This window comes from Chiloscyllium plagiosum, unplaced genomic scaffold (assembly GCF_037043375.1).
Source record: "Chiloscyllium plagiosum isolate Xiang-an unplaced genomic scaffold, Cpla_swu_hap1 HiC_scaffold_11, whole genome shotgun sequence".
Lineage (NCBI taxonomy): Eukaryota > Metazoa > Chordata > Chondrichthyes > Orectolobiformes > Hemiscylliidae > Chiloscyllium > Chiloscyllium plagiosum.
Window position 1 is genome coordinate 68,968,507 of NW_028270149.1, and position 27,842 is coordinate 68,996,348.

Sequence of the window (27,842 nt, forward strand, 5' to 3'; positions counted from 1 at the left end):
TCCCATGGTGTACCTTGATGTTTCAGTATACTAAAGGCACTACATGCTTATATACCAGTTGCTGACATATTGAATTTGACTGAACACTTCACTGACAGGTAATGGTGAACTTATCAAGGCATTTCTGACAAGTTATATATTATACCATCCATGAGGCTGAAATTGGGACTGTAGAGGTAATGTGGTCCTTCTCAGCAGATGATATTTTGGTTTCCTCCACTTCACTCCCCTTCACATTACCCCCTTCACATTGCTCTGGCACCTTTCCACCATTACGTATTTCACCTAATTCATCATTTTTACTTTCCCCTTAGAACCCTCATTCTCACTTCTCTCTGTCCAAGTCCCATCCTAAATTTCTTCTCAATTTCCCTTTCTATTCTATATCAATATTTCCACTGAGCAATCTTTCAACCCTAGTGAATTTAATGTTGATCTCAGTTTATGTTACCTTGTCTTCTCTGATATTACCATCTTCCATTTCAATTTTAACTCATACACAGAAAATCAGAACCACTCAAGTAATTAAGCAAACACATTTCTGGCAAGAATTTGGTACCAGTTTCCTGAACCAAAGTTTTAGATCTAATTAGGTAAAGGTAACAATAATTTCAAAAATATAACAGAAGTTATGTAATATATATGAAAGTTAACAACAAAACAGATTAGAAACAATTTGAGAGCAACAGTGGTGAGAGGGAAATATAGGCCCACTTAAACATTTTCAGGTGGTAACTCCACTGGCCAATACAAAAATGATCTATTTGTCAAGTTGATATTTTGTGTGCATTATCATCCAATCGGAAATGGACGAAATAACCGTGATAAAAGAGTAACTAAAAATTTACACTGGGTGAGGAACATACTTGATTTACTATTAATCAAGGTAAATAATAATGGAAAAGTTATTGGACCTAACTTTGGAAAATCTCCAGGACTACATAGTTATCATCTCATGGTCTTAAAATAATTAAACGGGGAAACTGCAGATGCATTATTCATAATCATGACTGCTGGGTGTCTGTTAGAGTGTTCTTTGAGCACTGATATCTGCTGCCATGTTGCAGAAGTAAAGTGTTTGCATTAGTTGACACGATGGAAGGCAATAGGTTCATGCTTACAGTGTTTGCAAATTACGTGCCATGCTAACTATAACAATGAGGACAAGATCGGATTTGAGAAGGTGCTGAAGGCTGGAACTTAATACCAACATCTGAAAGTTCTGGTGGTGATAAGAAATTATAGGGCAGCAAGGATGGATCTCGTGATCTCAGCCTGATTTGCTGCTGCATCATTGAGATACTGGATGATTGTACGTATACTGCAATTAAAGCTGAGACATGAATATCCCATACCACACCATGCATTGGTCTACCATTTCCAAACTTTGCAAGAGTTCTTATGCCAAGTTTGAGCTGGATTCTTCTGTGTTTTTTGATAGTCTCTGGCAGTCTGTCAATACAACAAGCCTCTAATACTTACTCTAATACTATTTATCTCAAACTACCATCCAGATCTCAGAAGCATTCACAACCGTGTAAATTGCATCTGTATTTTACACTTGTCATTTTTAAGGTACACTTCTGTGAGAATTAAGTTTTCATTGAAATAAAAGGTTGAATTTTGCTTTGTGGACTCAAATCCACTAAACTGTGGCCTGATATTGCTAAATCTCCTTTCAATTATGAGCCTTCCAACAAGCCAAAAGAGAAATGATTTTTGTTCCATTAATGGGCACAGATTTAGAATTGAGGTCTCAGATGAAAAGTCAGTGTTGGAACCAATTCCTGTCCAGTTCCCTTCACTCCATGCTATTAGGTTTTTCCAAAATAGAATTACATCTGTATTATTTTTCACAAACAGAATAGTAAGAATGTTCCTTTTCACTGTGGTTTTTTTTGTCACATGTTGTGACATATCTGGAAACTTTAATCACAGCTGAGGTTGTAGTTTTTTTGTTCCGTATGTGACTCGGGTTTTTTCTTTCATATTTGGTGGACTTCACGCATGGTAAATCACAATCACCTGTAACTGACAGGAGTATAAAATACGAAATAAAACAACAGTTGGCCTGACTGATTTGTGGGGCCAGAGCACAATGTCATGGTCTTGATGACTTAAATCAACAGTGTGATATTTGGTCTTGAGTGATATAATGTCATCAACACCCCATAATTGTGATACTGTCTTTTGCCATTTGCCTTGTAATATATTTCAAGCCATTTGCAGTCTATAGTCATACATTTTAAGGCTGTGTATCAATGACATCAAAATAAATTGTGCAACATTAAGAATAGACTTTAGATTTTTGTGCATTTAAAATAAATTTGATATGGATGCAATTTAGATTTTCAAGAAAATATCATACAACATCACGGAATCTAGAAATATAGCAACATTTTCACATTATAGACTTTCTCCAGGGAGTAAGTGAGAATGAAAGCAAGACAAGTCTTGATTTTGTCTGGCTTTCCTGCCCACTTGGGAAATTTCTGCTTTCTGTGATTGTATGTGCTGTTCAGTTTTAAATCTACCATCATTACTAACACCTAGGGCTGTTTTTTTTTGTTAACTATTTAGGAACTTCATCATTGATTCAAAATGTTATGTGGTAAAACATTTTCTTCTCTGGATTATCATAATTTAAGCAAATCATTCCAACTGTCTGTTCCATTCATTTACTTGGTGTAACATTTATGGAGGATCATAAGGCATGGGTTATAAAGAAATTAAAGGTGAAGGAATTTGAAAGATGCTGGTATCCTGTCACTAAGTAATGCCTTATTTATATGTGGCAAGTCATTGACACTGATCCAGCTCTCAGAGTGAATAGAACCTCTGACACCCCTGTTCTTATCTGTCAGCCAGGACTCCCTGATTGGCGTTGTTAATCTAGCCCAATCAATGAACTCATATTCTATGAGATATACCTGTCTGACCTTGTTACAATCACTACAAAAGGTATGGAAGGCATTTACAGAGGCCTTGAACACAAAGCATTGTGAGAATATATAATGGTTGGATTTTAGTTAGCTTAAGAATGATTCGTATATTGTGCACTGAAATCTTGCAGATAATTGAGTAGCAGTTAGAAGTAGTAGACTTCACATAATGACAGGATTTCTAGAAGGAGATGAAATTAAAGGATGCGATATATAAAAAGTATTTTGAGTGTTGGTTAATTTGTGTGTTTAGACTTGTATTTATTATATGAATGGAAAGTTACTTCTTAGATTGATATTGATATGATAGTAAGAAGTTGCAGACAGAAAATGCACATTGAGGTTATATCATTTCCTTTGCTTTTCATTACATAAATCTTTGGATTATCAGGAAAACTTTCTGAGCCCAGAAACCTCCCAATTCTTGGCATCTTATTCAATTCCAAATTCAAATTCCTCCTTCACAACTTCTCTGACACAACTCACTTCCATATAATGATCAACTACTTCTACCCAACTTCTCCAAAAACTCTTCGTTAATAACAATGTTACCTGGAGGTGCAATGTCATTAATACTCTCCTTGATATTTCCAGATTGCAAAATTTACAACTCATATCCTCACCTGCAGTTTGTTCCACATACCTTCCATTTCCTGTTTTTGCTGAACACTATTGAGTTAAATATTGTTTACATTATTTTTAAATACTTCCTTGACTAAGCCCTACTCTGCTTAATTGTTCTTATCCAGGTTTTGGCACAATTGAGCTGAAATGTGTTCCTGGAAAAGCGCAGCAGGTCAGGCAGCACCCAAGGAGCAGGAGAATTGACGTTTCGGGCATGAGCCCTTCTCCAGGAATCTTTTAGCACAATTGAACCAAACTCATCTGGAGCAGACACTTGAATGTTATGACTTATAGCCACCAGAGCACTAGAGATAGGAACTGATGTAGACTGCACGGCCAGGTGAGCCCATTCTGTCATTCAATAGGATCATGGTTAATTTGGGGCTTCAATTCCATTTGCTTGCTGATTTCCTGATGTACTTAATAGTTTTCTATCCCAGTCCTAACTATAGTGAACAACGTATAATCTACAACTTTCTAAGGTAGAGAATTCCAAAGTTCACAACCTATGAGTAAAGATTTTTTTCCTAATTTCCTATCCCAACTGATCAGCTCCTTATTATGATACTGTGCCTATGTGTCTTAGATTCCCCAGCCAAGATAAAACAATCTTTCATTGACTACTCCACCAACTCCCTTCAATGTATGTTTCAAAAGAGGTTTTGTCTCACTAAACTCCAGAGAACCTAGGCTCTATTTACATATGTTATGATTTTAAGAGAGGCTGAGTAAGAGCAGAAGTAGGTCATTCAGCCCATTAAATCTGCTATGCTCCAAATAGACATTATGGTTTATCTTATAATCCTTAACCAGACTCGCCTGCCATTTCCCCATAATTTTTGATTCCTTTACTGCTTAATAATATCTATCTTAGCCTTGAATATACTTCATGACTAGTTTCTGCAAACTTCTATGGTAAAGAATATCAGAGATCCACTACCTTCTCTAAGAGAAGAATGTCCTCATTGTTTCCCTCACTGGGCAACTCCTTACTCTGAGATTATGTCCTTTTAACCTAGACTCTTCCACAAGGGGAAGCAAGAACTCTGTAACATACATCATCTAGTCCCCTAAGAATCTTGTATGTTTCAAAAATCTACTTCTCCATCTTTTAAACTCCAATGAACACAGGCCCAATGTACTCAATCTCTTCTCATAAGAAAATCAGGATCGAACTAGTGAATCTTCTCTGAATTTCCTCCAATGTCAATAAATCCTTCCTTTGAGAAGGGAACCAAAACCGTTCACAGTATTCTAGTTGTGATCTGACTATAGGCTTGTATAGTTTTAGCAAGACCTCTCTATTTTTGAAATAAATGCCAACATTCAATCTGTCTTTGCTATTACCTGTTGAAGGCAGTGCTAGCTTTTTGTGATTTATGCCCAATGTCTCCTAAATCCTTCTGCGTTGCAGCTTTTTGCAGTCTCCCTCAAAGTTTGCTATTGCTATAATTATATAAGGCATTGTTGAGGCCACACCTAGAACACTGGGTGCAGAATTGGTCTCCTTATCTGAGGAAAGATGTTCTTGCACTCCTTTCACAGCAATGAAATTCTACCAAATCGATTCCTAGCATGGCAGGACTGATGTACGAGGAGAGATTGAGTCAGTGAAGATTGTATTCACTGGCATTTAGAAGAATGAGGGGGAGCTTACAGAAACCTATAACATTCTGACAGGACTTGACAGCTTAGAAGCAGGTAGCGTGTTCTCGAAGGTGAGGCAGTCCAGAGCCGGGAATCATAGTTTAAGAAAAAGGGGTAAACCTTTTAGAACTGAGATGAGGGCAACTCTCTTCACCTGGAGAGTGGTGAGTCTGTGGAATTTAATACACCAGAAAGTGGGTGAGGTCAAGACATTGTATTTTCAAGAAGGTGAATGTGAAATAATTGAGAGAAGATAGTGGCACGTATGCTTATGGAGTGGAAAAGGATGTTGACATTTTTCTGATTAGTACTGGATATGCTTGAGGTAACTGAGATGACTTTAACCTTGGAGGCAACCTGGGACCAGTCTGTGTCACCAATTTCATCTTTCGTCATACCTACCTCTCTCTTATTCCAGGAGCAAAGCAGCCCATAGTAAGGCAAAAAGAGTCAAAGCAAGTGATGCACTGCCAAAGATATAGTGCTTGTGGCTAAAGGGATCAATGGATACAAACAGAGGGTGGGATTGTATTGAGCTTGATGATCAGCTATGATCATGCTGAATGGTGAAGTGGACTCAAGGGGTTGAATGACCTACTCCTCCCTCTATCTTTCATGCTTCTATATTTCCTTATAAGTCAGACAATTATCTTATCTCATCTCAGGGAGTCATTTAGTGATCACTCATTACCTCCACTGCTGGTATGTTCATTCTATACATACAACTAAAACAATGCCCAATAATTAAGGTGGTCACACCAAAGTCATGTATAATTGTTAGCAAGCTGGCAGTTAACTGAAAGGCATCATCTAATGTGCATTGTCTTTTGAAATGAATCCACCAGTGAAAGTTCACTTGCCAACCTAACAGCAGTTTTCCCTCATAAAGCATAATTGTTGTTTTCCCTATGGTACTTCTTGTGAATTCTTCTGATGAATGTAGGGCAAATATCTTTGACAAAATGGTGTTTCTTTTTCAGCAGTACTTAAATTCTGTAATACTAAAAGACCAAATATTTACTGTAGTTACTGTCTTAATTTTTATATAATTGTAAAAGTTCTTGAAAGCTGGGCAGAATCTTATGACTTTTTGTCTAAAAGCAAATTGCATTCATTTTTCACGAGCGAGTTTTGCCACAAAACTGAGGTCTTACTAAACTCAAAATTACTACATCAGTTGATGCTTCAGCCCTTTTGGTGTCATGTCTGAATTCCATCCATTTCAAATTGGCTGTCCCAGAATAACTTGCCACTCATGAGAACTGACCAGCATCCCTGGTCAACATATTAAGGTCCATATGCTAAAGGCTGTTGTGCACCCAGAAAAACACTGTCAGTCGGAAGCTACCCTGCAAGTTTCATGACATTTGCCCTGGAAATGGCAGTCAGTGAGAAATCAGCAGGCTGCTTCATCGGCAAGGTCTGAAAGCTCTTGCTGGATTGGGTGATGTATTGGCAGGACTTCCTCTTCCTATAGGATCAAGAGCACAGGACCCAGTATCAGACCATGCCAGCCTAGTCCCAGGTTGTCTCTGAGGTTAAAGTAGTCTCAGTCACTTGGAAGATGCCCAGTACCAATCAGAAAAATGTCAACATCTTTTTCCACTTCACCAGCATACATGCCAATATCTTCTCTTCACTACTTCACACTCACTCACTCTCTCTGATAATGTACCCATCTCCCACAAACGCTCACACTGTATCACTCTCACTAACACATGCTACATCTTGCCCAATTGCCCTCACCCACCCCCCAGACTGTGGCACTGCTAACCCTGTGCAACCTACTCACTCAGGAAACATTCCCAACTGCACCAATAGCTGTACCACCAATTTCATGTTCTGTCATACCTGCCTCTCTCTTATTCCAGGAACAAAGCTGCCAATTGTAAAGCAAAAAGAGTCAAAGCAAGTAATGTACTGCCAATGATACAGTACGCCACCTCTTATCGGCAGAGCATTCTGACTCCAATCAAGTAGGTTCTGGACTGGAATAGGAGTTTGCCCTTGAATTCATTGTGCCCTGAGCAAAGGCCAACTCCATTGACTGGATTGTGGAAAGCTGACAACTACAGCAAGCTTCCTGGCTTTGTGTCTCCACTTAACAGCACAACAAGACATAAGTAATCTCAGAGTGGCATTTCTGAATAAGGGGTCACTGGACAAGAAGATAAGGCAAGACAGGAATTTTGCAAGCATCCAAAGTGAATAAACATCCAAAGTGAGAGCAAGCAAAGACCCTAGGGACGCAGCCTGGTCCAGTGCTTGAGCTGGGTGTGCATCCCTGAGTGCAGTGTTCCAACTGCACTGTTAGAATGATAATTGTCAGAGCAGCCTGATGTCATTAAAATGTAGAAGCATTCTGTAAGTGGATGGGATATGTGCCAAGTGGAGCCCATGAGATGTTGATGCTTGATGTCCAACATAAGGTCTTTTGAAAGAAGCAGTGAGTTGAACTTGCTGAGAACCTGTCCTGATTTCCATATTGAGTCTTGCCAACAGCTGGTATGCATGGCGAGCTGAGCTATTAACAAGGCATTTTAACAAGAAACAATAATCGCCAGTTGGGAACTTGCCACTGCCTAGAGAGTATCTCACTGAGCTGCTTGTGAAAAGCATTCAAGATCCCAATGTCAAGATAGGGCTTGGTGAACATCTTGTCTAATTTTACCACTGGTCTCACCATGAGCCGAATCATTCAGAACCTGGTGAGATTCCATCCTCTGCAAGCAAACAGGCCAGGAATTAAAAACAGATTATTTTTCATCTTTTAAAAAAAAATCAGCTTTCCAATGGCTTTTTGCTAGCTTCTGAATAACTATATAATCTTCAACCTTGATACTTTCTTTTGTAACTTTACAAGCCTCTTCTTTTAACCTAATACTGTCCTTAACTTGGAGTAAACTACAGATAGGTCTATCTTGCTAAGTTTTGTTTTTCAATGAATTTTTTTTTGAATTGGTTTGGTTAGGACATTGGATGCAGGCCAGTTGAAATGGAACTCATCTAAACAGAACAGATTTTTTTGATTACTGGTGCCAGTGCACCCATGAGTCAAAAGCTTATTCCTTCCGCAACACCCTTACAGACATGCCATAAATTCTCTAACCTATTTGACACTATGCCAACTGGTATATGTCTGATATAATCACCTCTAAATTGTTACTTTGGTGTTCTGCTGTTTTTTAGTTTGGACCATAACTCTTAAATATTCTCAGTAGAATATCTGCCAGTGTGAATCATGATAATTGGATCCTCTCCCTCCCACTCCAAGGGAGCCAAACATTTCTTCAGCCTGGCACCAGGCAGGCAACATAGCATTTGCAGCTCTCAGTCATGGCTACAGAGAATTTTCCATTTCCCTGATTATACAGATCTCTTCAGTATCACACTCCTTTTCACTTCCCTTACTTGAATGGCATCTTGACCTGTGATGACACGGTCAATTATTTGTTCTATCCTGCATTCCTTCTACTCATCCACACAAGTAGTACCTTGGATCCATATGCTTGCTATGTCGAGGGTATAGCCCCTCCATTACTACCACCTGGAATCCTAATCTGCCTGACTTGAATTCACACACTTTTGTCCTCTACCATTGGCTAACTCTGAAGTAGATCAGAGGATGGATATTATAGCATCATAGAATTTTGGAGTGCAGAAGGAAGGCATTTGATCTATCTGTCTGTACTGGCTCCCGAAAGAGCTACCCAGCTTGACCCATTCGCAAGCCCTCTCTCCATAGCCCTCTAAATTAATCAATCATTTTTGAATATATATCCAGCTCTTTTGAAAGATCATTGGAATCTGCCTCCACCACTCTCATAGGCAGTGCATTCCAAATTGCAACAACTCTCTGAGTAAAGAAGTTTCTCCTCATCTCACTCCTGGCTCTCTTGCTGACAATTTTGCAGTTGTAACCTGTAGTTACCCATGTAACAACAAGTGGAAACTGGCCACCTCTTCTCTGTTCCAAGGAGAAGAAAACCAATTTCTCGAATCTTCCTTTTTATCTAAAAGTCCTCATTCCTGGTATCAATTTGGTAAATTTCCTTTGCAATACCATCAGGGCTTTAACATTATTCCTTAAATAAGGTTCCCAGAACTGAACACAATACTCCAAATGTGGTCTGACCAATGTTTTACAGCGATGTAGCATCACTTCTGTGCTTTTATACTCTATGCCTCTATTTATAAACCCAACGATCCTGTAACTATTCTTCACAATCACTTCAATTTGCCTGGCTACCTTCAGACAATTATGCAAGTGATCTCCGAGATTCTTCTGCTCTGGTACTCCTCTCAAAGTTATAACTTTGAACCTGTATTGTCTACCCATACTTCTTTAACCAAAATGTATTACTTCATATTTCTCTATATTAAAATTCATCTTCCAGGTGCCTGCCCATTTGGCTAACCTGTCAACATCTCTCTGAAATCGCTCAGTGTTGTCCTCACAATTCACTATTCTGCAAATTTAGAGTTGTTGCCCTTAACACCCATCTTCAAGTCAGTTACATAAAATCTGAAAAAGCAAAGGTCCAAAAACAATGAGTAGAGTGGGTTCTTTCTCGATTATATGTTTTATTGAGCTATGTCTCTTGATTAAACTTAAAAATATAAGCCATAAGTATTAATTTAACCTGGAGCAGTGTTTTGTAGAGGAATATGACAATGCTATTTGCTGGGTCTGTACTTTGAAAGAAGCAAAAACGGTCCTTTGTAGAGTGATATGCTCTTCTTGTCAGATGTGGGAGTTTAGGGAGAGTTTACGGGTTACTGAGAATTATATCTACAATGAATGCTGTTGGTTGCGAATCCTAACAGTTCGAATGGATCGGTTGGAGAGGCACTTAGAGGCAGTGAGGAATTTACAAGAGCAAGGGGATGTGATGGATGGCAGTTATAGGAAGGGGGTAAAGTTGCAGATACAGTCACAAAAATGGGTTAACTCCAGGAAAGGTAAGAGAGGTAGGCAGGTAGTACAGGAGTCTTCTGTGTCTATCCTCATTTCAAACAAGTATGCTTTTTTGGAAAATGTAGGAGGTGATGGACACCCAGGAGTATGTAGCACGAACAGCTAAGTTTCTGGTATTGAGCCTGGCTCTAATGTAATGAGAGGTACATTGGGTTCCAAGCGATCGATTATGTTAGGGGACTCTCTAGTCCAAGGTACAGACAAACGTTTCTGTGGCCAGCAGCGAAAAATCAGAATGGTGTGTTGCTTCTCTGGTGCCAGGATCAAGGATGTCTCAGAGAGAGTGCAGAAGGTTCTCAAGGGGGAGAGGGACCAGCAGGAGGTCATTGAACACATTGGAACCAATAACAAAGGAAGGGAAAAGGTTGAGATTCTGAAGGGAGATGACAGAGAGTTCGGCAGGAATTTAAAAAAGGAGGTCCTCGAGAGTAGTAATATTTGGATTATTCCCAGCGCTATGAGCTAGTGAGGGCAGGAATAGGAGGATATAGCAGGTGAATGCTTGGCTGAGGAGCTGGTGTACGGGAGAAGGATTCACATTTTTGTATCAATGGAAACTATTTTGTGGTAGAAGTGACCTGTGCAAGAAGGATGGATTGCACCTAAATTGAAAGGGGACTAATATACTGGCAGGGAGATTTGCTAGACCTGCTGGGGAGGATTTAAACTAGTAAGGTGGCGGGACCCAGGGAGTTAGTGAGGGAAGATTTCAATCTGAGACTGGTACAGTTGAGAACAAGGGCGAGTCAAACAGTCAGGGCAGGCAGGGACAAAGCAGAGAACAAGGTAGGACTGATAAATTAAACTGCATTTATTTCAGTGCAAGAGGCCTAACAGGGAAGACAGATTAACTCAGGATATGGTTAGGGATATCATAGCAGTTACAGAAACGTGGCTCAGGGATGGATAGGACTGGCAGCTTAATGCTCCAAGATACAAATGCTACAGAAAAGACAGAAAGGGAGGCAAGAAAGGAGGGGGAGTGGCATTTTTGATAAGAGATAACTTTACAGCTGTACTTAGGGAGGATATTTCCAGAAATACATCCAGGGAAGTTATTTGGTGGAACTGAGAAATAAGAAAGGGATGATCACCGTATTGGGATTGTATTATAGACCCCCTAATAGTCAGAGGAAAATTGAGAAACAAATTTGTAAGGAGATCTCAGTTATCTGTAAGAATAATAGGGTGGTTATGGTAGGGGATTTTAACTTTCCAAACGTAGACTGGGACTGCCATAGTGTTAAGGGTTTAGATGGAGAGGAATTTGTTAAGTGTGTACAAGAAACTTTTCTGATTCAGTATGTGGATGTACCTACGAGAGAAGATACAAAACTTGACCTACTGTTGGGAAATAAGACAGGGCAGATGACTGAAGTGTCAGTGGGGGAGCACTTTGGGGACAGCGACCATAATTCAACTAGTTTTAAAATAGTGATGGAAAAAGATAGATGAGATATAAACGTTGAAGTCCTAAATTGGAGGAAGGCCAATTTTGACAGTATGAAGCAAGAACTTTCAAAAGCTGATTGGGTGCAGATGTTCACAAGCAGAGGGACAGCAGGAAAATGGGAAGCCTTCAGAAATGAGATAACGAGGGCCCAGAGAAAGTATATTCCTGTTAGGGTAAAAGGAAAGGCTGGTAGGTATAGGGAATGCTGGATGATTAAAGAAATTGAGGGTTTGGTTAAGAAAAAGAAGAAAGCATATGTCAGGTATAGACAGGATAGATCGAATGAATCCTTAGAAGACTATAAAGGCAGTAGGTGTATACTTAAGAGAGTTAAGGAGAATCCAAAGGGTTTTTACAAATACATTTAGGACAAAAGGGTGACTAGGGAGAGAATAGGGCCCCTCAAAGATCAGCAAGGCGGCCTTTGTGTGGAGCTGTAGAAAATGGGGGAAATACTAAACGAGTATTTTGTATCAGTATTTACTGTGGAAAATGGACATGGAAGATATCGAATGTAGGGAAATAGATGGTGACATCTTGAAAAATGTCCATATTACAGAGGAGGAAGTTCTGGATGTCTTGAAACACATAAAGGTGGATAAATTCCCAGGAATTGATCAGGTGTACCCTAGAACTCTGTGGGAAGCTAGAGACATGATTGCTGGGCCTCTTACTGAAATATTTGTATCATCTATAGTCACAGGTGAGGTGCCGGAAGACTGGAAGTTGGCTAACGTGGTGCCACTGTTTAAGAAAGGTGGTAAGGAAAAGCCAAGGAACTATAGACCAGTTAGCCTGACTGCGGCGGTGGGCAAGTTGTTGGAGGGAATCAGGAAGGACAGGATGTACATGTCTTTGGAAAGGCAAGGACTGATTAGGAATAGTCAACATGGCTTTATGCTTGGGAAATCATGTCTCACAAGCTTGACTGAGTTTTTTTGAAGAAGTAACAAAGAGGATTGATGAGGGCAGAGCGTTAGATGTGATCTATGTGGACTTCAGGAAGGCGTTGGACCAGGTGCCCCATGGGAGACTGGTTAGCAAGATTAGATCTCATGGAATACAGAGAGAACGAGCCACTTGGACACAGAACTGGCTCAAACGTAGCAGACAGAGGGTGGTAGTAGAGGGTGGTTTTTCAGACTGGAGGCCTGTGACCAGTGACCTTTATCCACCTTTATGTGGATTGCCACAAGGATTGGTGCTAGGTCCACTACCTTTCATCATTTATGTAAATAATTTGGATGTGAGCATAAGAGGTACAGTTAGTATGTTTGCAATGACACCAAAATTGGAAGTGGAGTTGACAGCGAAGAAGGTTACCTCAGATTACAATGGGATCTTGATCAGATGGACCAGTGGGCTGAGGAGTGGCAAATGGAGTCTAATTTAGAGAAATGTGAGGTGCTCCATTTTGGGAAAGCACATCTTAGCAGGACTAATGGAAAGGTCCTCAGGAGTGTTGCTGAACAAAGAGACCTTGGAGTGCAGGTTCATAGTTCCTTGAAAGTGGAGTCGCAGGTAGATAGGATAGTGCAGAAGGCATTTGGTATGCTTTCCTTTATTGGTCAGAGTATTGAGTAAAGGAGTTGGGAGGTCATGTTGCGGCTGTCCAGGATATTGGTTAGGCCACTGTTGGAATATTGCGTGCAATTCTGCTCTCCTTCCTATCAGAAAGATGTTGTGAAGCTTGAAAGGGTTCAGAAAAGATTTACAAGGATGTTAGCAGGATGGGAGGATTTGATCTATAGGGAGAGGTTGAATAGGCTAGGGCTGTTTTCCCTGGAGTGTCGGAGGCTGAGGGGTGACCTTATAGAGGTTTATAAAATCATGAGGCGCATGGATAGGATAAATAGACAAAGTCTTTTCCCTGGGGTTGGGGAGTACAGAACTAGAGGGCATAGGTTTAGGGTGAGAGGGGAAAGATATAAAAGAGACCTAAGGGGCAACTTTTTCACTCTGAGGGCAGTACGTGTATGGAATGAGCTGCCAGAGGAAGCGGTGGAGGCTGGGAAAATTGCAACATTTAAGAGGCATTTTGATGGGTATATGAATAGGAAGGGTTTGTGGGGATATGGGCTAGATGCTGGCAGGTGTGACTAGATTGGATTGGAATATCTGGTCGGCATGGACGAGTTGGACCAAAGTGTCTGTTTCCGTTCTGTACATGTATACAGCTCTAGAACACCATTTTCAACACATCTCCAATCTGAGAAATGCCCATCTATTCCTACTTTTAGTCAGACTTCTAATTCATGCTTCAAAGGACCCATCAATCCCAATCATTTCTAAATTTGCTTGCTAACTAACCTGCCACATGGCATTGTATCAAATGCATTCTGAAAGTCCAATATACAACATCCAGAACAACTCTCTCATCCACTGTCTTTGTTACCTCAAATTTGTCAGACATGACCTGCCCTTTACAAAGTAATGTAGATTGTTATGTTTTAGCTTATTTCTCTCTAAGTGCATATTTATCTGATCCTGGATAATGGCCTCCCTCAGGTTTCCCACTATTGAAGTGAAGCTGACAAGTCTGTAATTTCCTGAATTATCCTTTGCTCCTTTCTTAAACAATGGTTGTCACATTTGCAATCCTCAACTTCCCTGGGATTAATCCAGTGATTTGCTCCCACACCTCTCTTAGTGATCTTGGATGAATCCCATTCAGACCTGGCAAATTCTCTACATTCCCATACTGTCTGCTCCTATCTCTCTCCATGGGTATAATAAAGGTCCAGGAGTTGTGATCATTATCATCAAAATGCTCTCTCACCAAGAGTTCGGTCACCTGGCCTGGTTCACTGCTAAGTACCAAATCCAATATGTCCTCCCCTCAAGTCAGCCTAACAACATATTGAGTCAGGAACCCTTTCTGGACACACCTGATGAAAATTTCTCCATCCAAACTATTTGAACTAACGAGGTTCCAATCAATATCATGGTGGTGTGGAGGGAGCTCTCTATTGTCTCTGGGGATCGCTGGATGGATATAATGTGGGGGGTGGGGGGAGAAGGCTAGGCTTTCATGGTGTAGAGGGAGCTCTGTATTGTCCCTGTCCCCGGGTATAAAGTGGAGGGGAGTAGGCTGTGCTATCATGGTGGTGTAGAGGGAGCTCTGCATTGTCTTTTAAAAAAAAGAAAAAAGTGGTGGCACAGTGGCACAGTGGTTAGCACTGCTGCCTCACAGTGCTAGAGACCTGGGTTCAATTCCTGGCTCAGGCAACTGTCTGTGTGGAGTTTGTACATTCTCCCTGTTTCCTCCAGGTGCTCCAGTTTCCTCCCACAGGTTAAGTGAATTGGCCATGCTAAATTGCCCGTAGTGTTAGGTGAAGGGGTAAATGTAGGGGAATTGGTCTCGGTGGGTTGCACTTCAGAGGGTCACTGTGGACTTGTTGGGCCGAAGTGCCTGTTTCCACACTATAAGTAATCTAATATAAGGGAAGTTAAAGTCACCCATGACAACAACCCTGTTTCTTCTGCACCTTTTCAAAATCTGCCTCCCAATCTGCTGCTCCGTGTCTCTGTTGCTATTGGGCAATTGTTGAAAACTTCCAATAAAGTGACTGCTCCTTTCCTGTTTCTAAATTCCACCAATACTGACTCTGTAGCCTAACCCTCCTCAACGACCTCCCTTTCTGCAGCTGTGACACTATCCCTGATTAGCAATGCCACTCTTCCACCTCTTTTACACCCCCCCCTCCCCATTCCTTTTGAAGCATCTAAACCCTGGAACATTCAACAACCATTCCTGCCCCTGTGATATTCAAGTCTCCGTAGAGGCCACAACATCATAGTTCGAAGTACTGATCCATACTCTTAGTTTGTCACCCTTATTCTTGATACTTCTTGCATTAAAATAGAAACACTTCAACCCATCACTCTGACTGCACCTTTGCCCTATCCCTCCTCACCAACTCTCTGCGCACTGTATCTTGCAGTTCACTACCTACTCCATCATCTGATCCGGAGTTCCAGTTCCCACCCACCCTGCTAATCTAGTTTAAATCCTCCCAAAGAGCTCTAGCATACTTCCCGCCAAGGATATTAGTGCCCCTCCATTTCAGGTGCAACCTGTCCTTCTTGTACAGGTCCCACCTTACCCAGAAGGTATCCCGATGCTCCACATATCTGAAGCCATCCCTCTTATACCAGCCTTGCAGCCACGTATTCATCTGCACTCAGTCTCTGTTTCTAGCCTCACTAGCTCATGGCATTACTAATCTGAATGGAAATTACTAATCTGAATGGAATGCTACTCATCCTGCCTTCTAGCTTTCAACCTAACTCTCTATATTCTCTTTTCAGCTCCTCATCCCTTTCCCTACCTGTACCATGAATTCTGGCTGCTCTCCTTCCCCCTTAAGAATCCTGTAGACTCGATCCGAGACATCCCTGATCCTGGCTCCCGGGACGGAATATATCATGTGGTAGTCTTATTCATGATCACAGAATCTCCTGTCTGCTCCTATCACCATTGAATCACCTATCATTATCACTCTTCTATTCGCCCCCTTCCCTCTGAGTCATAAAGCCAGGCTCATTGCCAGAGACCTGGCCATTGTGGCTTTCCCCGGTAAGTCATCCAAAATTATATGCTTATTACTGAGGGGAACGGCCACAGGGGGTCCCTGGACTGCCTGCCTATTCCCTTTCCCTTTCCCTTTCCTGATGGTCACCCAGCTACATTTATCCTGTAACTTAGTTGTGACTACCTCCCTATAACTCCTCTCTATCACCCCCTCAGTCTTCCAAATGATCTGAAATTCATCCAGCTCCAGCTCCAATTGCCTAACTAGGTCTGTGAGGAGCTGGAGTTGGGTGCACTTCTCGCAGGCGTAGTCAACAGGGACACACGTGGTGACCTTTACCTCCCACATCCTGCAAGAGGAGCATGCAACTGCCCAAGCCTCAATCCTCTCTGCTCTAAATTGCCAAGAGAGATTGAATAATATTTGACCTGCTCCTCTCTTACACTTCTAGACAGTTGTTGGAAGCTACTAGTTATGACTGGCCTAGTTGCTTCCTCAAGACGCAAGTTTACATAAGTGTAGCCTCTAACTGAAAGGGCATGGGCTTCTTCAATCACAGGTTCACATACATTTCATTCGTTAGTAGGAACATGTAATTCACAGGGAATGCCACAGTCCAAACTACATGCCTACACCAAACAATAGGATCTGATCATGTCAGTCAAGGTAATGCAGTGCACTGAATGGAACTGAAGGAACACCACACAATATTGTATTCTTTTCCTTTCATCCATTCTAACTCTACTCCACTGAACCAGCCCAGGGCACCTACTGAGGAAACTGTCCCTAATATTTTGCACAACATTGTTTTAGACATTACTGCTGTCATCTTACTTAGTCGAGTGGAGAAGCTGAGTATGTCTCTCTACAAGGTCCCTTAACTAGAAATGATGCTGTCTTTTTTACTGTCCAAGGCAAGACTCTGGGGAGGTCCAGAATACTGGAGAAGTGCCAACAATGTGGTATTGTTGAACATGGTCATAAGACTAATCTTGGCTGTTATAGACCAGTTAGTTTAACATCAGGAGTGTGGAAACCTTTACAAACAATTATTCAGATAATATCGGCAGTCACATGGAAAAAGGTGGTGTAATTAGGAAGAGTCAGCATGGATTTCTAAAAGGGTTATTTTGAAGAGGTAGAAGAAAGAGTTGATGAGATAAAACATTTGACATAGTACACATGAATTTGCAGAAGGCATTTGATGCAGTGCCTCACAATAGACTGGTGAGGAACAGGCAATGTGAATACAAAATTAGCTGAGTGGTAGAAAACAGAAAGTAATGGTCAATGGATATTTTTCAGATTGCAGAAAGGTTTGCAGGTTGCATTCCTTGGGGATTGGTATTTCTGATATATATTAGTGATCTGGGTTTTGGTGTGTAGAGGATAATTTCAAAGTTTGCAGTTGACACTAAATTTGGAAGCATTGTGAGCAAGATAGTGTGGGATTACAAAAAGACTTTGACAAGTTGTAGAGTAGGTAGACACAATTCAATGCAGAGAATTATGCGGTGATGCACTTTGATTGGAACCTCAATAAAAGACAGCATAGAATAGGGGATATAATTTGAAAAGGGATGCAGGAGCAGAGGAACCTGAGTTTTTATGTACACAGATCATTGAACGTGGCAAGACAGGTGGAGAGAGCAGTAAATAAAGCAACCACTGTTTTAAGGGTGGCAGTGTACAAGAGCAATGAGGTCACGTTGAAGTTGTTAAACTTCACCTGAGGTTTTGTATACAGTTGTGGGCGTTACATTATCGGAAAGATGCGGATGCATTGGAATAAGTGCAGAAGCAATTTACTCGAATGGTGCCAGGTATGAGAATCTCCATCTGTGAGGTTAGATTGAAGAAATTGGGAGTGTTTTGTCTGGAGAAAAGGTTGAGAGGAGATCTGATTAAGGTTTTCAAGCTCATGAGTGGGCTGGACAGAGTGGATGGGTGAAGCAGTCTCAGCTTGTAAAAGAAACAAAAACAAAAAGAGGGCATAGATTTAAAAAGTGATGAGCAAAGGTGACATGAGAAAATTTTTTCCACACACAAGCTGTTAGGACATGGGATGCATTGCCTGGAAATATGGTGGAGATGCGTTCAAATTGAAGCATTTAAGAGGGGATTTGATAGTAATATTTTGCAGGATATGGGGAAAAGACAGGAGATTGGCACTAGGCAACACAGCATGATAAGCTGAATGGCCTCCTTATGCACTGTAATAGTGATTTTATTTTGTTCCTACTCATGTATCCCGATATTTGAGATCATATTCCATATGCCAAGTTGTTGTATAAAATGTAACTTATAAGTATTTTTATGACGCTTGCTCATTACACTGTCATGTAGTCAAGTATCAATAAATGATTGGTAAAATTCAAAGGCAACGAGGTGAATTAAATTAGTAACCCAAAAAAAGTGGTGATTAGAAATAAGTGTTTGAAATTATATGGTGCTCCACGTTGCAATATACATCTCTCCTATATGCTAAGTGTCCATTGTCGAAGATGACAAATATTTGGGCAAGGTTCATTTGCTAAAGTATTTTTTCTGTTATCAGTGTTAAAATGTACCTGAAGGGTATATTATTTCAAATAAATGGTTACTTTTAACTCTACAGTTATCATTAAAACTATCAAAACCTTCCATTCAATTAATTCATTGGTGGTTTGCAATGCAAAATGAAGGATTTTGTGCATGAATGCCTCATACCCAGAATCATCATATCAATGCTTCATTTCTCGTTGCAATATTTGAATGTAATAACTGATGTCATGGCTGACTGCTTGGAGATTCAGCTCCTAGCTTAAGGCCAGGCCTTCTGTCCAATTAACATAAACCAGAAGAACTGAAGAAAGACAACTTCTAGGCACACAGCGCAGTATATAGTGTTACTGAGAAAGCAATGGGTGCTTTTAATCAATCATTTGTTGCATGTGCTGCCATTAAGGGCTTCTGTTCCAGTACAGAAAGCAACTACTTAAGCAGTCGTATAACCATAGCCAAAATACACAAATTACAGTGTACAAATGGATTTCTCTAAATATCCCTTTCTTAAAAAATATTGCATGCACAATCAATTGCAGACACAAGCTACCCAATTAATATGCCTATAAAGACAATTATCACTCATGAAAAAATATCTTGATACACTCCATTCTGTCCCATATTAAATTTGTCCCTGAACACAAATTGCATTAACATACCTTCAAAATGTTCTGGCCTTTTAGCTGTATGTACAAAAGTTTGCTCTGCTCATTCCTGCTGTGGTGTCTCTTCACTGGGAAATGTCTTTCAGTCTGTTTTAATGGCCTGGATACAAATACAGCTGGTTTTCCCACCATGCCATGCCACAAGTTGTGGCAAAATTCCTTCAACTGTTGGATAGGGTTGAGAGTTCTCTTGAAAGCTTTGCTGAGATCCTTCGAGTCTATGCACACTGTCAAGCTTTCAGGTTTTATCATTGCTACCATACTGCTAATCCAGTCTGTCAAAGTTGTTACTTTGTTGATAAGTCCCTTCTTTACAAGTTCTTCTATCTTGTCCTTCAGGTTGGATTTAAGGGCAGCTAGAGCTCTTCTGAGAAGATGTGGAGTTGGTTTTATAAGTGTATTCACTTCAAGATGATATTCTTTAGGAATATATCCAAGACCCATGAAAACATCTTTGTAAATTTTTTTAGAATCTATTCAGCAATAGTCCAAACATTTTCTGATGTGCGTAGAGCTATCAGTTCAAGCTTTAAATTTGTTTCAGCTAGATGAGTCGATTTTGTTTAATGTTTATATCTGGAACTGCATATATCTTTTCCCATTGCTTCATGTTCTGAATGTTGTTTGTCCTTTTGTGGTGAGTATCAGTGTATTAAATGGCCTCAGCTTTACATTTGATAACCTCACTTTTTGGGCATCACCATGAATCCCTTTCACATACATTTGCTAAGCTCTAAGTTACATGTAGCACTTCTGTCTATCTGACACTACATCTTCACTTGCTTCTCTCTGTCTGCAGATCAGTATTCTAACAGTCACAAACTGTTTATTACCTTAGGCCTGCATGATGCCACTGCTCTATAATTTGGAGATGCCGGTGTTGGACTGGGGTGTACAAAGTTAAAAATCACACAACACCAGGTTATAGTCCAACAGGTTTAATTGGAAACACACCAGCTTTTGGAGCAATGCTCCTTCATCAGGCATGATCACCTGATGAAGGAGCATTGCTCCAAAAGCTACTGTGCTTCCAATTAAACCTGTTGGACTATAATCTGGTGTTGTATGATTTTTAACACTGCTCTATAATGTAGAGTGATTCATCAAAATCAGCATCTCTCCTGTAGCCATCTTGAGAGATTTGCTCTGTTTCATTGCAGCCAAATGGCTTCTTACAGTTAGACCATTGCTTTTTCCATGTCAGACACATTTCCTTTTCTTTCTCATGGTGGCCTCCATAATATTTACATCTTACTCACTATCCTTTCTGCAGGACCACCTGGAAATATTCCTCTCCTTTTTACTTTATGTTGTTCATGTTTTGCTTAAACTGTCTCTCAACATAATGCAACATCTTGACATTTCTTCCATTAATACATTGAAGCTGATGATTCAGTGCTTTTGCAAAAGTTGCTAACTTTTTTGAAAGCAAATTTCTCCTTTCACAAGAAATGCTCACACTGCAGGATCTCTTATTCTGAAAAAAAATTATATTGCTAATGACATTACCTTTCAGTTGGCCAAACTCTCCAGATTTGGTAAGATACCTCAGTACAATTGTTAATCAAAATTTCTCCTCTCACCTTGACCTGATACTGAGCACATACCTTTTATAAAAGAAACTTTAATAAAGGGTTCAAAATGGATCTTCAAAATTTCTCCAGTTGTCTCTTTTGGTTCTCAAATGAGATGTAGTTGCAGTACAGCTTTTAACACTGTTTACACTATACCATTATCAAAATTGTTACTCTTCTTAATTCAGGTCTTATATTATGCTTTGTGATTCTCTTGCAATTTTGCCGTTACGACTGGAAGAAGTTCCAATTGTGCCTAACATTGCCTTTCATGTTAGTAGAAAAAGGGACAAGAAATTCACAGACTCACCAAACAGTAAAGAGTTGCAGACTGAAGTTTTTAATTATTTGGATATTTCTTATAGTAGCTAGCTCCCTTACAAAACTCAAAATCCACACCATTTCGACTGCACACTTCCGAAGCCATGCTACTTGTATTGGCTTCAGTAGCTTCTGCCTGTAAACAGAAAATAACTATCATATGACTATCACCCATGACAGAATTCAAATTACAGTGTACAGTGAATTAATCATATGCCTAAACTATTGAAAGGATTATAGCACAAATGAGTCAAAGTGCAAAGACATCTTATGTTCTGCTGCATATTGTCGAACATCATTTGAGTTGTACTAATCAAGAATGATTTAACTGAATGGATGATGAGAGAGCCCATGTGCATCTGAATTATAATAGAATTAGAATTAGATTACTTACAGTGTGGAAACAGGCCCATCGGCCCAACAGGTCCACACCGACCCGCTGAAGCGCAACCCACCCAGACCCATTCCCCTACATTAACCCCTTCTCCTAATACTATGGACAATTTAGGATGGCCAATTTACCTAACCTGCATATTTTTGGACTGTAGGAGTGTGAGAAACAGAGCTCACTCACAAATAAATCAGCCCAAGACAAAGCCTTGGAAACAAGAACAATTTATTACAGGCTTGCAAGCACCGGACGTTTCTGTAATCAAACAGAAATGCGCGCCAAAACAGAACCTGTTAGCTTTCTTATTCAGTTTACAAGTTGCGGAATCATGCCTCCCTTTTCCCATCCTATCATAAGCCGATTACCTCACTTGTTTTTCTCTCTAGTTATTTTCTTATCTGGCCATCCTGCTGTCCTTGTCTGCATTCTTTGTTCCTTGTTTGTTACAGCTTGTTCTTTTATCCAGTTTCTCTTATCTTACTATAAGCTTTATTGTGAAATGCTCCTGCTGCTTCTTTTTGTGGTCAGCTACAAGCCTTCATAGTTATTTCCTAACTTAAACTATTTTCTTTAAAAGACCCTCTATATTCATTAAAATCTTAGCCTTAAGTATGCTGCATGCTACATGCTACAAGAATTCCACGACTGTTTGTATAATGTTCCCCTTCCCTTCCCGCGACTACACCCCCCTTCCCCATCTGCAAAAACAACATTTCTAATCTACCACAATTCCCCCTTTTTCTTTTTCTCTAACTGTTGTTTTTGCACTTATTAAGTCTCCTTTAATTCATTTTCTTATGTTCTGCCCTCTTGCGCCTTTTGGCGATGAGGTTCACAATCTTACATTTTACATTTGTGTTGTTCATCCCTCGAATTCTAGAAGTATTCTTTGACTTTCTCTTTGTTGCATATCACCTGCTGATTGTAAAAGCATCTGATGATGTATTTGGGTTCCTTCCCCAAGGGATGTCATCAGTCGGCTCATTACCCATTTCAGGACATTGAACCCTACCACCAGACCCACTAATATCAATAATCCATAGATAGCTAGATTGACTAACCACCTTCCCCAATTAGTGCACAGGTACCACCTTTCTCTCCCAGAATATAATCTAGAGCCATCCTGTTCTGAAGGGGCGTTAGCCTAGTGGCAATCATTTCGGTCGTTATGGCTGCTACTTGGGATTGGGTTTCGGCCAACGCATCAGCAGTATTGTTGGCCAACTCTTCCAGGGAAGCCGCCAACTTCTGTATTTCTACTCCTGCTCGAGCGGTCCCATACATAGGTATCAAAGTCCAGAGGAGGCGATCTCCTTCGGTTACCTTCTGGGTTACTCGCCTTCCTCCCTGTTTATTCCCGGGTATCTTTGGGGCTCTCTTTAACAGCCTCAAGTGGGGAATTATATAGGCGAGGTAGCAGCAGCCACTCCAGCCTTTCTGGTTTTGAGGTAGTGTCTGAACTGGATAGTCCCAGCACCCATTCCCGTTACATCTGCCACTCCAAACGTACTTCTCGCCGGGGATAAATGGGTAGGCCTTTAAGCCACACACCCAATATGTCCCATTCAATATTCGGGGAATGGTCGCGGCAGTGGCTTGGCTGGTGTAGACACAAGATGATTTTCCTAATCGGAAGGGTGCGGTATCATTCTGATTACAGAGACAAGTGGTATTTACTGCTCCTTTTGGTGGGGAAACTCTAAGGCCATCGATAGCACCCAGGGTTTTCGGGGGCTGGTCGAGGGAACCATCCCACAAAGTTATAATTACCCCTTTCAAATCTCCAAGTTGTATCATTTGAGTCCGAGTCAAATTGTTGTACATCGTCCACTTCTTCTTTGGTAAGTGATATTACCGTGAGAGGAATTCCGGATTCCCCATGGTGTGGGATCTCCGCACATACACAACAGTCGGTATGCCCCTTTAGTTTAGCATAATTCTGACATAACGTGGTAAAATGATTTCCTCCCCCCTTGGCAGCTAGCGCCAATATTATTGTGACAATATAAAGCCGACCACTCATTTCAGCTCACAACCCTATCTGTCTATTCCCTAACCCTTTGTATGCCAGGGAGGAGTGAGTCCATGCAACACTTACAATTGTTTTGGGAATCAGTTTTTTTAACCAATACTTAATAGTCTCTTATCGCAGTCCATTCTTTTTGCTCAGCTTGATTTTCAGAGGGTTGTCTGTAGGATGTGCTTGCCACTCTGCCGGAGGGGAAGGAGCATCCACCAGGCCCTTAACATAACTGTGATGACTCCACCCTTTTTCAGCAGTTCGGACAAATGTTTCAGTAGTCAGGAGGGTTAGGAATGGTGCCTCCCAGCTTGGGTGCAGTTTGGTATCTTTCCAGGTCTTTATCAGGACCCAATCACCCGGTCGTATCCGATGTACTGCGAACTCAAGTGGAGGTGTCTGGGTTAACAGACCCTTCTTCCTAAGGACAGACAAAGAAGCGCCACAATATAGTTCTTTAAAAACTTATCATTGAACTCTACAGTTGGTAATTGTCCTGTCACTTCCTCATCATTTCCTCTAATTAGGGTTGGCTCAAAAATAGACACCAAGAATTCCTCACCTTTTACTCCGGAAACCCTGAGATTCTTGTTAGTCAATTTAACACCTTAGGGATGATCGTGCCGCTCCCATGTCCACTAAAAATACTGCCTCCTCTCCTTCAGGTCCCACTTTTAAATTTATCAAGGGTTCCCGGTGGGTCTCAGGAGGAAGTAACCCCTGACTCCCCTAATCTTCATCTAAGGTCATTAGGGAAACGGCTTCCCTTTCTCGTGCTAATTCCGGGCATTCCCGTTTAAAATGCCCCACTTTCCCGCAATGGTAACACCCTGCCTGTTGCCTCCTTTCCCGGGTATCTGACCCTTGTCTTTCGTGTCCTCCCCTACCCTTCCTGTTATCCCCTGATCCCATTCTCCTTTTTGTTATTTCTTCTACTGCCTCCACCATCATTTTGGCTTTCTGTTTCTGCTTCTCGTCTTCCCTTTTCACATATGCTTTCTGTGCCTCACATAGCAGTTCTTCCATCTGCCTTTCACTCCATTCATCTAATTTCTGTAATTTCTTTTGTATGTCCAGCCATGATTTAGTTACAAACTGGATCTTTAAGAGTCCCTGTGCTATCGGATTATCGGAATCCATTCCCGAATATTTCCTTGTGGCCTCCTTGAGCCTTTTAAGAAATGCAGAAGGGATTTCATCCTTCTCTTGTCGTACTTCAAAGGCCTTAACAAAGTTTTGTGATCTAGGTGCCGCCTCTTTAATTCCTAATATTACCATTTCTCGTAGATCCCTCATTGACTCCCTATCTTTTCTGTCATTATTCTTCCAATGAGGGTCAACATTTGGGAATTTCTGTTCTGCTGGGGCCCCTTCTTCCCCAACTGGGTGCTTCTTTTCCCATTCCTGTAAATTCTAATCATACCTCATTCTTCCCCTGAAAATAACATTCCTAAAATTGCCATCAGTTCTCCCCAGGTATATAAATTAGGCCCTAGGAATTGCTCTCATTATTCGGCCAGTCCAACCGGATCCTCTATTAAACTTTTCATTTCCTTTTTAAAGACCCTAACTTCACTGCTAGTTAAGGGAGTGTTTACATATCCGATTGTACCTTCCCCAATCGGAACCTCTCGTAAGGGACATAATTTTACATTTTCCATTATCTCTGCCCCTCCTTTATGTGTGGTGGCTTGAGTGACTCTGGGTGCCCCCCCACCCCCAGGTTCTGTATCTTTTAGTTCAGAGTCTGTTCCCCTTTCTATGTCTGGACTCGGTTCTACTTCGGGAGCTGTAGGCTTGTTCCGGGGAGTAGTGTATGGGGCGGCAAACACATTAAGGGATCCAATTGTGGCTTCCCTTGTTCATTCTTTTTCTGTTCTTTCCCTGACTCCTCCGTATTCATGGACATCATTTTACTCCCACGCTCCCTATCCAACAAGCCGCATATTCTGACTCTTCTTGACTGTATGTTTCTTTCCGATTGACGTATATATTTAGATTTGGCACAGCCAATCTTCATCAGACCCATATTTGGCCAAATAAAAAACCAGGCACCTTAATACTTTCTCTAGTCCAAACGAAACAACAATAGTTTATCATTGTAGCCTTATCTTTCTCCCGTGTCTGGGAGTTGTGTTCCCAATTACCCAACATTCTCCCCAAAGAACTGTCGGGCAGGATATATCCCCCTTTAATGTTATTTACAGATCGATTGTTACACAGGCAACTCCCTGTGCCTCCCATTATTGCAAGTTTAATTAATCTTAACGAGGTCTAGTGTCACCTTCCTCCACACCCCCTTCAGGGTCCTGACTAGACACCTTACTCGTCTGATTAATCTGACCAATTATATGCTTTTTTTTGAGACTTCAACTTCTCCCCATAAATCACTTTTATGTAAGGATAAAAGAGATTAGTTAGAAACTGATAGTAAGGCAGTGATGACCTTTAAAAGGTTAACATTTTATTTCATAATCTGTAAAATCCTTAACCTGAAAAGAAATCGTGTTAAACTTTCCATAGTAGAAATCAGATTTAAAACAGTCCCGTATCTCAAGCTCCAGGGAACAAAGCACAAACACTCAATCACCAACAAACAAGTGTGCATTCAAACCGAATCACAAAGGGTTAAACTTTTTACTTGCTGGACAGATCTTTCTCTCTCTCTCTCTCTCTCACACACAGACCCCTGTCTCACAGACACTTTGAGCTTCCCACAACGACTCCTCTAGCTTTTGAATATTTTTCTGGACATCTGGCCATAAGATGGTAACGAAGTGCACCCTCAGTAGCCCTTCAGCTACCAGCCCTTCTGACACGGGCTGTTTTCCATTGACATATGCTTAATTTTATATATCGCCAATTCCCCGTACTTTCGTATGCCCGACCACCAAGGCAATACTTAAAGGTCTCTTTTCTTACCTTGGTCTGTGCACAGAGTTACCTGGTCATTTCAGTGTGCCCCCGTCCCGCGGCAATTCCTGCAGCAAATACCGCTGTCTCCTGGTCGCCCGGATATATTCTTTAAGACCTTTTCCTACCCGGGTCTTGTGCACAAGAGTTGCCCGACCGAACCCGCCCCGTCTGCCGGCCTTGTTTCCAGGGTCTCCCAGTCCGCATCGTACTCGTCCAAACCGTGAATGACAAGCAAGGGAGTCGGAGATCACCGAAATCGGCGAGGTGCACCTCCCCCGTCGTCCCAAGAGTATCGAGCGGTCGGCGTTTTGGATCCCGGACGACCCCCCAATTGTGAGAAACAGAACTCACTCACAAATCAATCAGCCTGAGACAAAGCCTTGGAAACAAGAACAATTTATTACAGGCTTGCAAGCACCGGATGCTTCTGTAATCAAACAGAAATGCGTGCCAAAACAGAGCCTGTTAGCTTTCTTATTCAGTTTACAAATTGCGGAATCACGCCTCCCTTTTCCCATCCCATCATAAGCCGATTACCTCACTTGTTTTTTTCTCTCTAGTTATTTTCTTATCTGGCCATCCTGCTGTCCTTGTCTGCATTCTTTGTTCCTTGTTTGTTACAGCTTGTTCTTTTTTCCAGTTTCTCTTATCTTACTATAAGCTTTATTGTGAAATGCTCCTGCTGCTTCTTTTTGTGGTCAGCTACAACCCTTCATAGTTATTTCCTAACTTAAAACTATTTTCTTTAAAAGACTCTCTATATTCATTAAAGTCTTAGCCTTAAGTATGCTACGTGCTACATGCTACATGCTACAAGAATTCCATGACTGTTTGTATAATGTTCCCCTTCCCTTCCCCCCACTACAAAAAACAGCATTTCTAATCTCCCACAGGAGGAAACCCATGCAGACATGGGGAGAATGTGCAAACTCCACACAGTCAGTCGCCTGAGGCAAGAATTGAATCCAAGTCTCTGGCGCTGTGAGGCAGCAGTGCTAACCACTGTGCCACTGTGCTGCCCACTGCCACTGTATTGCTGCTGATAAACCCACTAGGCATTTCAGGAGCAACATTTGGGGGGAATTTGAAGTAAATGCCACAAGGTGTAGTTCAGGTCAATACCATAGATGAATTCAATGTAAAGCTAGTTAAACACATGAGGGAAAAAGGAATAAAAATATGTTGAGGGAATCAGTTTGATGTGGTGCATAAACATCAGTAAATGACCTGTT

General features: G+C 41.1%; 1 long non-coding RNA gene and 1 pseudogene across 1 annotated transcript in view; one reads left to right on the forward strand and one right to left on the reverse strand.

Moving 5' to 3' along the window:
- LOC122557479 (uncharacterized) overlaps positions 1-27,842 on the forward strand; it is a 79,498-nt gene that overhangs the window by 43,792 nt on the left and 7,864 nt on the right. The window lies entirely within an intron of this gene.
- LOC148148822 (uncharacterized) lies at positions 22,731-23,575 on the reverse strand (annotated as a pseudogene).